The sequence below is a fragment of the Gorilla gorilla genome, chromosome 1 (genome assembly GCF_029281585.2).
Source record: "Gorilla gorilla gorilla isolate KB3781 chromosome 1, NHGRI_mGorGor1-v2.1_pri, whole genome shotgun sequence".
Taxonomy (NCBI): Eukaryota; Metazoa; Chordata; class Mammalia; order Primates; family Hominidae; genus Gorilla; species Gorilla gorilla.
In genome coordinates, this window is record NC_073224.2 from 70,476,267 (window position 1) to 70,491,669 (window position 15,403).

Genomic DNA, 15,403 nt, shown 5'->3' on the forward strand with positions numbered 1-15,403 from the left:
ACCAGAGGCCAACTCTACTGGCGCCCTCATTGGAAACTTCCAGCTTCCAGAGCTGTGAGAAATAAATTTCTATTGTTTATATGCCACCCAATATACAGTACTTTGTTATAACATCTCAAATTGACTAAGACAGCAAGTAGATTAAAAATGTTAATGATATGAATGTAAAAATTAGGACAATCTCCAATCAATATCCAAATGATAGCCTACAAACAAATCTGGGGAGGAAAGAGTAAGGAAACAACTGTCACAGAAACATCACTGAAATAAATTTAAAATGTAGCATCTGTTAGTTTAAGTTTTAGCATGGAAATTGAGGAAGAGAAAACTTGTGTTCTCTTTGTCCTGGGCACACAGTTGGATTGCATTTACCAGCATTCTATATAACTGGGGAGGGCACATGATTGTGTAATGGATTGTGGGCAGAAGTGCTGTACACCCCTTTTATTTTGGATGAAGTGGAGGACTCCAGTGCCCTAGATGATGGCAGAGCCACTTCATGGGAGAAGTCTGGATCCATGGATGACCATCAACCAGAGGCTCCCCTCTCCTCTTCCCTGCATTGGACTGTGTCATGAAGCATAAATGAACTCTAATTGTGTATTAAAAATATGAGAGTAGTTATTTTTTTCTTAAATGGCAGTTAGCATAGCCTGACTAAAACAGAAATCTTACAAAACTAGTAAAACATAAACTGAATTTTCTTCTGGAGTACACCCTTGAGATAAAATAGAAAAACATTCCCATCTCTGGTGAGTAATTTTATGAAGTGCCTGTGGCACTTGGTAAAAAGAGGCTGCTGAGTGGAAAATCCCCTTGCATCAAGCTGTGAGTAGCTTAGTTATCTGAAACTGATCCTCAACTTCCCCGTTTTGGAAACCTTAAAATGTGACGAGCAGTTTCAATGATACTATTCCACGTGGTATTACATTTTTTTAAAGTACCATTTCCACCATTATTTTTGTAAAGATATAGAGGATATTTACTTGTCACAATCCCTGGACACAGAAGCAGAACCTATTTCCAACAGGAGGGGAAAGAAACCTGAAGACAGTCTTCAAGTGCTGGTATTCCAAGCAGAAGAATCTTCTGCAAGCAAGTCTCCTCTGCACTCCATCTTGGGACAGATCTAATCATCTCAGGTTTCTGTAGGATTCAGCAAGCTTGGGATGATCTCTATTATCCTTAGGGCAGCGTAGTGAGAAGGCAGTTGCTCTGATAGAGAGCCCAAAAACTAAACTGCAAACCACTAAAGATTCATACACTGAATAAAAATTATCTATAAGGAGTCATGCCCCTTTGTGCTCAAAATAATATCTAATATCTCAGTACAGAACATAAGATCCTTCATGTTCTGGCATTTGTTTACCCTACAGCTTCACCTTTTTCCACTCTCCCTTCCCAGTTTATACTGGCTATGCTGAACCTTTTAAAGTTTCTTCAATTGTCCGTGCTCTTTCTCAATTGCAATTTTCTTTGTACATATTGTTTCCCTTCTCACCGCTGCTAAAGATCTGCCCTACTTACTCCACTGCTTGTTAACTGAACAGAGATTCAAGGAGGCAACTGATTGGCATGAAGGAAGTGGTGCTCTGAGAGGATTCAAAGAAATATGTTTAGTAGTTTTGACCTTCCCAGCCTCTGCCTAGATATCCTTTCCACCTGGAAGCCATCCGGTTAGTTGCTTCATCTATGTCCTCCTCCAAGTGTCCCTATGCCAATGTATTCCAGTCATTGCACTTTATTCCTAGTGTACCCCTACCCTCCACCACTCCCAGCACACACACACACACACCCCGAAGAGCTTCACGAGAACAGTGCTCAAGCCTTGTCTGCTCCTGTTATCTCTCAAGCCTCAGTGCTTAGGCGTTTGTTGAATGATTAAATGAATGCATCTGCCACCACCATCAAACTAAGTAGCTGAAACAGCCCCATCCACCTGCGTTTCTGCTCCAGTCTAAATGTTACTTCTTTTTAATGACATCTTGTCTCTTTGATGCTGCCATTGACTTTCACTTAAAATTTATATCTTATGTATTAAAATACATCAGTAAATGGAATATATACTGTATTTTACCCACAGAATTCTGTTCTGGCTTAGGGGTTGCTCATTAACTATAATAATGGCAAACTTTTTTCTTTCTTTTTTTTTTTCTTTTTTTTTTGGCATGTGGATGCAATATAGAAAAAAAATGAAGTGATTATGATTTACACTTTTGGATTAAAAATGAAAAGTTCTATTTAGGAAAAAATGTATATTCATATAACTCAAAGAGCATATGGAAAGAGGAGTATAAATAAAAAGGGAACTACTATAAAAATATCATTTTAACTTTTCACTGAAAATAATTTCAGACTTACCAAAAGTTACAAAAAGGTACAAAGATTTCAAATATATCTTTCACCCAGATTTCCTAAATGCTAACATCTTACACCACTACACTTTTCAAAATCAAGAAATTATTATTGTTATAGCACTGTATGTATTTTAGAGACTTTATTTCAAATTTCATTAATGGCTTGGCTAATGTCCTTTTTCTGGCCCGGGATCAAATCCAGTAACATACATTGCATTTAGACATTAGATTTACTTATCCTCCTTTTTAGAAAAGCTCTTCAATTATTTTGTCTTTAATGACATTGACAGTTTTGAAGATTATTGGCCAGTTATTTTGTAGAATTTTCCTATGTTTAGGTTTGTCTGATTTTTTCCTTGTGATCAAATTCAGGCTATGCATTTTTGATAAAAATACTACAGAAATGATGTTGTATTCTTCTCAGTATATCATATCAGGAGGCACATTTTACCAATTTGATCACTTGGCTAACGTGGTATCTGCCAGGTTTCTTCACTGTAAAGTTACTATTTATTTTCCTCTGCAACTAGTAAATATCTTTTGTGGAGATAATTTAAGACTATACAAATATTTTGTTTCTCATCACACTTTCACCCTCTAATGGCAGCATCCATTGGTGATCTCCACCTAACACAATTATTACTATGGTGCTTGAAAGACAGTAGCTTTTAATTTTCTTCTTCTTTTTTATTTTTCCGAGATGGAGTCTTGCTCTGTCATGCAGGCTGGAGTGCAGTGGCGCAATCTCAGCTCACTGCAACCTCTGCCTCCCAGGTTCAAGCAATTTTCCTGCCTCAGCCTCCCGAGTAGCTGGGATTACAGGTGCCCACCATCACGTCTGGCTACTTTTTTTGTATTTTTAGTAGAGACAGGGTTTCACCATGTTGGCCAGGCTGGTCTTGAACTCCTGACCTCGTGATCAACCTGCCTAGACCTCCCAAAGTGCTAGGATTACAGGCATGAGCCACCACGCCTGGCCCAGTAGCATTTAATTTTCTTACTCTTTCTACATCTGTCAGGTGGAATTCTACTGAAGAGTTTTCTTATTTACTTATTTGTTTATTCATGGACTCTTATTTTAATAAATAGGTTACAATCCATGACTTTCATTATTTACTTATTGTTCAAACTGTTCCAGATTTGAGGAGGTTAAAGTGATATAATTTTATATATCCATGGCACCTTCCATAGGGCAGACATAGTGGATGCTCAAAAAATATTTGCTAAGTCGTGAAGGATGCTAAAGGAAAAAAACCAGAATGTATTATTTATATATAAGAATGAAGAAGAGAATATGAATTAATTTTATTTATAGATTGTTTCTATAAAATTCATAGCAACATGGTAAGAAACTCACAATTAAAAGTATAATGTAAATTAGAATAAGAGAGAGGGTTGGTGCAAAGAAGAAACTAAGTAGAAATACATGATAGAAATAAGAATAAGGCGAGTGCTCAAAATGTATAACTTGATCTACACAATTGCTGAGAATAGACAGTAGAATTGTTTGCTTAATTTAGTGCACTTATGGTGACAATAATGAACATGATTGTTGACTTCTTCAAGGTCAATTTGAGACCGAGGTTTCAAGCCTGGGGTGAAGGAGTAAATTTGTTTGTTTGTTTTTAGAAAAGACAGTATAATGATCATCATAATCTTCTATCTTAAATTGCTTTCTTCACTTAAACAGATGTTTAAAGGGCAAAAGGTGAATCTAATATACAACAAGAAGAGAATATCATACAAAGAATGGGAGAGAACAAGAGAGAGAATGTTCTATTCTTGGCTTCTTTTGGCTCTTCAAGAATATTGCTAATGAGCCCCATCTGTGTCAGCTTCTGAGTCTTTACAACTTGTTTCTGGTTGGACTCACATCCCTGATTTTTCTTTTATGGAAAACAGCTGTCTAAAATCATGCCCTCCCACAGGAAAAGGTTGCCAAGCCATCTGGGGTCCCTCTGGGGACAAGAACAGTTTACCATACCCCATTAGAGGCAGGCAGATATGCCCTACATAAAGACCAACAGCTGCCTAGCAAATCAAAAAAAGAACACAAATAATCATTAAAAACAATTTTTACTGCACTGCTTAAAGGAAAAACAAATTTGGTCTCTGCATACTGAAGTTACTATATCTCTAGGAAAGCAACAAACTATCCTGGGGGCACTGTAATGTCCTGCTTTCGTTCTTCCAAATTCCTACGCTTTCATCAGTTTCCTTTACTGCAGATCTACTCAGAGCCTTTAATATGAGTTAATGTATAGCATGACTTTCTGAATGGGGAGTGTTATGTAAAATATTTTCCAAATGTGTCTTGTAATATGTTGGGACATTTGCACAGGCCAGTAGTTCTCAAACATTAGCATGCATCAGAATCACTTGCAAGGCTTGTTTAAAGAGGAATTGCTGTTCTATCCCACTCTGTAGTTTCCGATTCAGCAGGTTTGTGATGGGGCCCAGAATTTGCATTTCTAACAAGTACTCAGATGATGCTGATGCTGCTGGTCCAGGGACTATTTTGGGGACCACCGGCCTAGGTAGAGGGTACCCAAACCATTTTGGTTTAAATATGTCTTTAGGGGTCTTTTATATCTTTCAATTTCCAGTAAGAGGCAAATTAAAAATAGGTCTCAGCTCACTGGAATTTTTTGCTGTTGTTAAACCTCCATCTAGTACTTTCAGAATTCAAAGAATTACTAATGCTCTATTGCAATTCTGCCAGGGACCTACAGGTTGTGTTATTATACCATTGTGTCTATAATATGACAACATCTGGGTTTCCAACAAATAAGAAACATTGACTTACAGTATTTTACAATTTCAGATTCCATCCCATTGGTGATTCATTAAGAGAAGCGGTCTTCTTACAGATTATGGCAGGGATTTTTTGCACTAGAAGGTACTCGCTCTACAGGTGTTTGGATTTGTTTTTTGTTTTTCATTAAAATTTTTGGTCCTGGGGAAAAAAATTAACTTCTAGGCACTTCTTAGAGGTGCTAAAGTTTCTCTGTGGCCATGAAGATAAGAGATGGTGGAAATATCAATAAAGAGCTCTGAGGGCCGGGCGCGGTGGCTCATGCCTGTAATCCTAGCACTTTGGGAGGCCAAGGCGGGTGGATCATCTGAGGTCAGGAGTTCGAGACCAACCTGGCCAACATGGTGAAACCCTGTCTTTACTAAAGATTACAAAAATTAGCCAGGCGTGATGGCAGGTGCCTGTAATCCTAGCTATTTGGGAGGCTGAGGCAGGAGAATCGCTTGAACCCGGGAGGCAGAGGTTGCAGTGAGGTGAGATTGCGCCACTGCACTCCAGCCTGGGCAACAGAGTGAGATTCTGTCTCAAAAAAAAAAAAAAAGAAAGAAGAAAGAAAGGAAGAAAGAAAGAAAGAAAGAAAGAAAGAAAGAAAGAAAGAAAGAAAGAAAGAAAGAAAGAAAGAAAAAGAAGAAAAAAAAGAGCTCTGAGAGCTGTGAATCCAGTGAATTAAGTACCAAACCTGGTTTACAAACCAATTTTAAATCAAATATATGTGTATAAATATTCTCTATTTGCTATAAATATCTAAGGAGTGCTTTAAGGCCAACTAATATCAAACTTGCCTTTTCATTAAACATGGATCTGTTCTCCTTGGTCTTGGGGCACAAGAAGGAAACCAAAATTGAAGTTCAGCATTTAGTATTATGCTAGTGATTATCAGTAACAATCCTGGTACATATCTGTTATTCAAAAACTCCTGGAACCAGATGTGTTTCAAAATTAAGAATTCAGAATTTCTACCATTTTGGAATGATAAACAGTAAACACATTTTGCAATATATATAACATTTCCAGCAGGGTCCAGGATAGCACCTGATAAAGAAATGAATTAACGTTTCTACAGAAAAAGATACCTGTAGTCACACTAAGTGGCATAAATAAAGACAATCAACAGTTTTATAATGGTTACATTTTGCTACCAAATAAGTTCAAGTCATATTTTTTCTTTAATGTTTAGAAATAGCTTTATTGAGATTTAACTCACATTCCATAAAATCACTCTTTTAAAATGTACAATTCAGAAGTCTTTAGTATACTCACAGAACCGTGCAACCATCACCACTATCTAATTTTAGATTGTATCCATCGTGCTCTATTTCTCTTTCCTCCTGGCTCCTGGTAGCCACTAATCTTTCTGTCTCTGTGGATTCACCTATTTTGGACACTTCATATGAATGGAATCCTACAATATTGGCCCTTTGTGTCTGCCGCCTTTTGCTTAGCATAATGTTTTCCAGGTTCATCTATGTAGTAATACATATCCGTATTTCATTATTCTATGTTGCTGGATAATATTCCATTTTATGGCTATACCACATTTTGTTTATCCATTCATCAATCAATGAACATTTGGGTTCTTCACCTTTTAGTTATTAGGAATAATGCTGCTATGAACCAGTAGGTACAAGTCGTTTGTTTGTTTGCTTGTTTGTTTGCTTTTGAGACGGAGTCTTGCTCTGTCACCAGGCTGGCGTGCAGTGGTGCGATCTCGGGCTCACTGCAACCTCCAACTCCCTGGTTCAAGCAATTCTCCTGCCTCAGCCTCCTGAGTAGCTGGGATTACAGGCATGCACCACTACACCCAGCTAATTTTTGTATTTTTAGTAGAGACAGGTTTCACCATGTTGGGCAGGATGGTCTTGATCTCCTGACCTTGTGATCTGCCCGCTTTGGTCTCCCAAAGTGCTGGGATTACAGGCGTGAGCCACCGCGCCCAGCCACAAGTTTCTGTGTAAACACGTAGCTACATACATAAGAGTGGACAAGTTTTGTGTGAACATATAGAGTGGACAAGTATATATATCACACATGTGGAATTATACCTTATATATATATATATATATATATATATATACCTAATAGTGGAATATACCTAAGAGTGGAATTTCTGGGTCACGTGGCAACCCTGTTTAAGTATTTTTTAGGAACTGGAAAACTTTTTTTCCAAAACAGCTGCACCACTTTCCATTCCCACCAGCATGATGGTTCCAATTTCTTCTCATCCTTGCCAATACTTGTCCTTGTTCATCTTTTTTATTATAACCATCCTTGTGACTTTGAAGTATTGTTTAATTGTGGTCTTTTTATTTCCCTGATGGCTAGTGATGTTGATTTTTTTTCATTATTAGTCATTTCTATATCTTCTTTGGAGAAATATTTATTCAAACCATTCACTCATTTAGAAAATTGAGTTATTTCTCTTTTTGTCGTGGAGGTATAACAATTCTTCATAAGTGCCCCTTGTATTGTTGCAAGCCTTTGGTTAATTTGTACAGTTATGAAAAAGTTAGATTTTTAACTTTTTTTTAACATTTTTTTGCCAATATTTTCATAACTTTTGTGGAGGGTCTGATTTGCAGAGCTTCTTATCCTGCCATTCCAGAAGTACTTCCCAGGTCATATCTTATAGATTTTTTTAAAAAGCCTTTAATTTTTCAAAACTTTTCTGGGCTGTAGAATTGTGAATCACGTTTTGCTCTGAGTATAAATTAGGCCCTCATTTCACCTTTTTGGTGTACATATGTTTTGAATAAAGGAGATGGCAAAATCGTATGACTGAAAATATAAATTTTCAATGTACAGTACAATCTAGTCATGAGGATGTGAAAAGAAAATTGAAAATGGAGATGATTATGTCAGAGTTGCTAAAATGGAGCTGGGAGGGCATGAGGAGTTGGATCTCAGTCACATACACACCCAGATGGAATATGAACTGTTTAAATGGGCCAAATTATAAAACCAGCTGCATTTGATTTGAGCTATTTCTACTGGGCCCAATCACTGACATCCTGGAGAAACAGCTACACAAAACTAAATCGATCTTCAACTAGAGACATCCTAAGCTGATAACCAGCCATCATCAATCATAGACCCTCCAGATGTATGAACTTACGATAGTTGTTAAAAGCCCTGCCTTACCTTGCCTGGGTAGAACACGATTTAGCTGCTTGCTAGATTTGTGTCTCTCAAATTGCAATTCCTAAGGCCCTGATTAGAATGCCTATCTTCTGCTTGCTGCTCTACAGTGTTGGTTGTATTTCTGGTATTTTTTTTTTTTTTGAGACAGAGTCTCACTCTGTCACCAGGCTGGAGTGCAGTGGTGTGATCTGGGCTCACTGCAACCTCCACCTCCTGGGTTCGAGTGATTCTCCTGCCTCAGCCTCTTGAGTAGCTGGGACTATAGGCGAGCGCCACCATGCCTGGCTAAATTTTTTTTTTGTATTTTTAGTAGAGATGGGGTTTCACCATGTTGGCCAGGATAGTCTCCATTACTTGACCTCTTGATCTGCCCACCTTGGCCTCCCAAAGTGCTGGGATTACAGGCTGTATTTCTTACTCATTGACAAGGAAGAGGTAAATATAAATCCTATATTTTTATGTTGATATCGTGGAACAACTTTGTTATAACTCTACCTACATGATAAGAAACCATAATATTAGTGTTAATTTATACTTATTTTATGTTAAAAAAAAGACTTGTTTTCATAAGAACAGGCCAAAACCCAGATGTTTTGGTTTTTACTGGCAGAAAGTAAAGGCAATATAAAAATTTAATTAAGGTTGTAACTCTTCCATAAATTTATAAATTTCACTGACAACCACTCTGTGTTTTGATATGTTCTGCCCTTTAAAAATATGAGCATTATAAAAATTAGTCTAATTATACAAATTTATTGAACAGCCATCAAAATTTTAATATTAAGCTGCTAAGGGTTTCAAAGAGTCATGTTTTGCTTAGAGATTTTAGACACCAGGAGAGGATAACAGAAACTGGCTTGCTAGTGTAGGAGAGAGAAAAATGTCTTCCCTCCACCTTTCTAGGTTCTTTGGCTGGGCTGTAAATTAAATTGCCACTACACAAATTAGCAGGAGAAAAAGCTACAAAAATTAGCAGGAGAAAAAGCTACACAAATTAGCAGGAGAAAAACTCCTGTGTGTATGCGTGTTTAATTAAATGCATACACACAGCAGTCCTGTGAAAATAGATGATTTAAGCTTATATAGCATCCTGAATTACATACAGAAAGGAACTGGGACTTGGGGCTTCTGGTGGGCTGTGGAAATAAGTTTCAGAAGGATGAGGTAAGGAAATGCATGGTGAATAAATGTTGTCTTGTTATGCAGATTAAAAGTCAGGTAATAAAGTTGTCTCAGAGCAGCCCTCTTTCTGATACAGATACTTTTACTGATGTAGATTTCCTTTATAGATGTAAATTTCTTGTATAAAAGGATGGGTTTTCAGAGCTACTTCTGTGTCTGCAGTGTCTCTGACTAAGCAGCTCAAAACATGCTGAAAAGGCATATTTTGTGGTGGCATATTCTGGTGTCCTATAGTCACATTTTGGGATGTCCTCAGTCTCCACACCAGACTTGGGAGTCTTAGAACTGGTATTTATTGAGCATGTACTATATGCCTGGAAACATGTGATTGTGTTTGGAGATAGGGCCTTTAAAGAGGTAATTAAAGTAAAATTAGGTCATGTGGGTAAGCCCTGATTTAATATGACTGGTGTCCTTGTAAGAAGAGGAGATTAGGACACAGACAACACACACTGAAGTTTGGCCATGTAAGGCCACAGAATGTGGTCATTTACAAGCCAAAAGAGAAGCTTCACAAGAAACTAAACCTGACAACACCTTGATCTTGGGCTTCCAGACTTCAGAAGTGTGAGAAAATAAACTTCTGTTGTTTAAGCCACTCAGTGTGTTGCTTTTTTTTTTTTTTTTTTGAGACAGAGTCTCACTGTTGTCGAGCCAGGCTGGAGTACAATGGCTGGATTTCGGCTCACTGCAACCTCCGCCTCCCGGGTTCCAGCAACTCTCCCGCCTCAGCCTCCCAGGTAGCTGGGACTACAGGAATACGCCACCACACCTGGCTAATTTTTGTATTTTTTAGTACAGATGGGGTTTCACCACGTTGGCCAGGCTGGTCTTGAACTTCTGACCTTAGGTGATTCACCCGCCTCAACCTCCCAAAGTGCTGGGAATACAGGCGTAAGCCACTGCACCTGGCTGCATTTTTTCAATGGAAGCCCTAGCAAACTAATATAATGGGGCAAGAAGATAATAAAATAAGAAACAATGTGTGACAATGTGATACAAGCACTAGGAAGAAAGGAGGGATGAAGGGGCTGCTATATATGATAGTGTGGCTCAGGGAAGACATCTCTAGTGACATTTGGGAGACTTGCATAAAGTGAGGAAGTAGATGTTATAGACATCTGAGAAGAGATGGAAAAGGCAACAAGTGCAAAATTTCTGAGGTTGAAATGCATTTATCACCTCATCATGTAGGGTCACTTGGCCCGAAAGCACTCTGAGACACATAGGGTTTGGGGCTGTAGGAGTGGTATCTAATTGCCTGGTACCCAAGATTGGTTGGTTTGCATTTGAAAGACATGCCCAGTGGGTCCTTTGCTGTCTCTGAAAACTGGCTATCGCTGGATGGGACAGTCTCTGTGGTCAGCAAGCTTTTAAGATGTCAAAACATTGTAAAATACTGAAAAACAAATGTAAAAAATGATCAATACAAGCAAATAGTGAAGATCCATGCAGATACATTTGATCTAAAGTTAATTTGTAACTAGGTTTTGTACTTAACTAAGGATTCATAGCTCAGCTCGCTCTCAGAGTTCTTTAGTGATAATACCACCATTCCCCATCTTCTATCATAGCAACAAAGAAAACTTAGCACCTGCAAGGTAGTATCTGATCTCACTAAAAAAAAGTTAGAGGATTTTTCTTAAAAATGGTTTTTAGTGAGATCGATAAATGCACGCGTGCACACCCACATACCCCTATAAGTTCTTAGACATAGTTAAAGTGAGGCTTAGGACAGTTAAATAATATTTCTAATATCAATAGACAGTAAAATTTTGTCTGATTATAAATCTCATATTTTACATTTTTTAAAATCATACTTTTGAAAACAATAGAGGCTTAAGTAAATTTCAGATGTTTAGGGAATAGTCTGGTGGTTTATTTATGCAATCAATGGTGTCATCTAGTGGCAATTCATTCAAATTTCAATCAAATCCCCCAGAGGGCTATGCTAAAGTCATTAGAGAGTATGACTAACTTCTCCAACTTAAATGACTGTCAAATTATAGTCATCACTTTTTTGCAATAATTACATTCAGAGGAAGTTACAAAGATAGTACAACGAGGCCTGTGCACCCTTCATCTAATTTTCCTTCATCTAACTTTCCCCTGTGCACCCTTCATCTAATGTACTATAGTTACTTTTAACGTAACTGATAGTTATATAACTATAGTACATTATCAAAACCAGGAAATTAACATTGGAACAATGTGTCTATAGTTCCATGTCTTTTTATCATACATGTAGATTTTGCATAACCACCATCACAATCAAGATACATGAATATTTCATAATCCCAAATACAGTCAGCCCTCTACATCTATGGGTTCTGCATTCATGGATTCAACCAACTGCTGATAAAAAATATTTGGAAAATAGGTAGAATGAAGAAGACCTAGTATTTCATAGCACAACAAGGTGACTGTAGTCAATAAAAATTTAATTGTACATTTAAAAATAAGAGTATAAATGGATTGTAACACAAAGGATAAATGCTTGAGGGAATGGATACCCCATTTTTCATGATGCGATTATTACTTATTACATGCCTGTATCGAAAACTCTCAAGTATCCCATAAATATATATACATACAATGTACCCACAAATTTAAAAAATAAAAATAAAATTAAAAAGACTTAAAAATCTAAAAAAAGTTTGAAAAAATGTGTATTAAACATGCAGAGACTTTTTTCCTTGTCATTATTCCCTAGACAATATAGTATAAAAACTATTTACATTTAGCATTTACATTGTATTAGGTATTATAAGTAACCTAGAGATGATTTAGAGTATACAGGTAGATGTACATAGGTTATATGCAAATAGTAGGTCATTTTATATAAGGGGCTTGAATATTACAAATTTTGATATCCACAGGGGTCCTGGAACCAGTCCTCCACAGAAATCAAGGGACAACTGTAACTCTCTCATGCTACACCTTCTGATAGTCACATCCATCTTCCTCTTCCCTACCATTACTTACCACTAATTTGATCTCCACCCTATAATTTTGTCATTTTATTTTTATTTTTTATTTTTGAGATGGAGTCTCACTTTCTCACCCAGGCTGAAGTGCAGTGGCGCAATCTTGGTTCACTGCAAGCTCCACCTCCCAGGTTCACACCATTCTCCTGCCTCAGCCTCCTGAGTAGCTGGGACTACAGGCGCCCGCCACCACGCCCAGCTAATTTTTTTGTATTTTTAGTAGAGACGGGGTTTCACCGTGTTAGCCAAGATGGTCTCGATCTCCTGAGCTCGTGATCCGCACGCCTCAGCCTCTGAAAGTGCTGGGATTACAGGCCACCGCGCCTGGCCCCTACAATTTTGTCATTTTAAGGATGTTGTCTAAATGAATCATGTAGTGTGTGACTCTTTGAGATTGACTTTTTTTCCTACTCAGCATAATTCCCTGGAGAGCCGGAGAGGTTGCTCTGCATGTCAATAGTTCATTCATTTTTATTGCTGCATAGTATTCCATAGTATGGCTGTACCACAGTTTATTTGACCATTCACCTATGGAAGTACATCTGAGTTATCTGAATTTTTGATGATTACAAATAAATATGCAATAAAGGTTTTGAGTGATCATGTTTCAATTTCTCTGGAATAAATATCCAGAAGCAAGATTGCTGAGTTACATGGTAAGTGTATGTTCAGTTTTTTAAAGAAACTGCCAAACTATTTTTCAGAGTGGTGGCACCATTTAGATTCCCACCAATAATGTATGAGTGATCTAGTTTCTCTGCATTTTTATGAACATTTGGTGTTGTCACTATTTTTTTATATTGGCTTTTATGATAGGTGTATACTAATAACTCATTGTGGTCATAATTTATACTTCTCTAATGAGTAATAGGGTTGAACATCTTTCCATGTGCTTGTTATATGTATATACTCTTCAATAAGTTGTGTCTTCATGTATTTTGTCTACTTTCTAATAATTTTTTTTGCTGTTGCATTTTAAGTTCATTTATATTCTAAATACAAGTCTTTTGTAGGATACATGTTTTACAGATTTTTTTCCTAGTCTGTAGCTTGTCTTTTCATCATCTTAATAGGATCTTTCAAAGAGTAAACATTTTAAATTTTGATGAAATCCAATTTATCAAATTATTTATTTTATGAAACATGCTTTTGGTTTCAAGTCTAATAACTCTTCACCAAGACCTAGGTGCTGAAGAGGTTCTACTATGTTATCTTTGTTATCCTCTTTGGGGTTCACTCAGATTCTTGAATCTGAGGGTTTCTGTCTGTCTTCAAATTTGGGAAAATTTCAGGCACTATTTCCTTAAATAACTTTTCAGGCCCTTCCTCTTTCTTCTCTCCTTCTTGAACTCCGTGACATAAATGTTAGATCTTTTGTTATAGAACCGCAGGTCCCTAAGACCCTGTTCACTTTCGTCAGTGTATTTTCTCTATTAAGATTGGGTCATTTCTATTGTTCTATTTTCAAGTTTGCTGGTTCTTTTCTCTACTCCTTCCATTCTGTTGTTGAGCTCATCCATTAAGTTTTTGTCTTGTTTTGTTTTGTTTTTGTTTGTTTTGCTTTGAGGTTCTTGTATTTTACAATTCTAAAATTTTCATTTGGTTCTTCATTTGACTACCACAAAAACCTTCTCAGAAAATCCTAACCTAACATCAATGTCATCTTGGTTTTGGTGTCTATTGACTCAAGTCAAGATTTTCCCGGTTCTTTCAATGACGGGTGATTTTTGTTTGAAGCCTGGACGTTTTGATATTCTATTCAGAGACTCTAGAGCTTACTGAAATCATTTTTCTTTTCTCTTTCTCTCGTTTTTTTTACATGGAATTTCGCTCTTTCACGCAGGCTGGAGGGAAGTGGTGCGATTTCGGCTCACTGCGACCTCCGCTGAGATCGAGCCACTTCTCTCTGGCCTGGGCGAAAGAGCGAAACTATCTCTTCCATCTATTATTCCATCTATTATTCTATCATCTCAGCATAATAAATCCTCCTGCCTCAGCCTCCCGAGTAGCTGGGATCACAGGCGCATGCCACCACACCTGGCTAATTTTAGTATTTTTAGTAGAGATGGGGTTTCACCACGTTGGCCAGGCTGGTCCCGAACTCTTGACCCCAGGTGATACACCCGCCTCGGCCTCCCAAAGCGCTACAGTGCTAAGATTACAGACACAAGCCACCGCGCCTGGCCGTTGTTTTTTTTTGTTTGTTTGTTTTGTTTTTTTTTTTTTGAGATGGAGGCTCGCTCTTTCACCCAGGCCGGAGTGCAGTGGCGCGATCTCGGCTCACTGCAAGCTCCGCCTCCCGGGTTCACGCCATTCTCCTGCCCCAGCCTCCCAAGTAGCTGGGACTACAGGCGCCCGCCACCACGCCCAGCTAATTTTTTATATTTTTAGTACAGACGGGGTTTCACCATGTTAGCCAGGATGGTCTGGATATCCTGACCTCATGATCTGCCCGCCTCGGCCTCCCAAAGTGCTGGGATTACAGGCGTGAGCTCCTGCACCCGGCCTTTTTTTTTTTTTTTTTTTTTTTTTAAAGCAAGTATTATTTGATGCTGCTTTAGTGGAGGGAAGGGAATGCTATTTCATCATTGCTAGATGGAGGTGGAAGTACAGATTCCCCACTCAGTCTCCACTGACATACAGGGTGGGAAGGTGCTCCTCTTCTCAGCTTAGTGGGGTTGGGTGTTCCAGCCCAACTAGGCTTTTACTGACATTACCTGGCTGAGAAGGACAGGACTATCTCATCCCTGCACCCCACATGGTCACCACTGACAAAGCACACTAGTGGAAGTCCTGACCCTGTACTAGTCCTCCTCTGATACCACCGCAACATGGAGAGGAGGGATCTGTCTTTACTGCTGGTTGCGGATGGGATCTAGATTCCCTGTTCAGCCTTTGTTGACGTGGGTGGGGTGGGGTTGCAT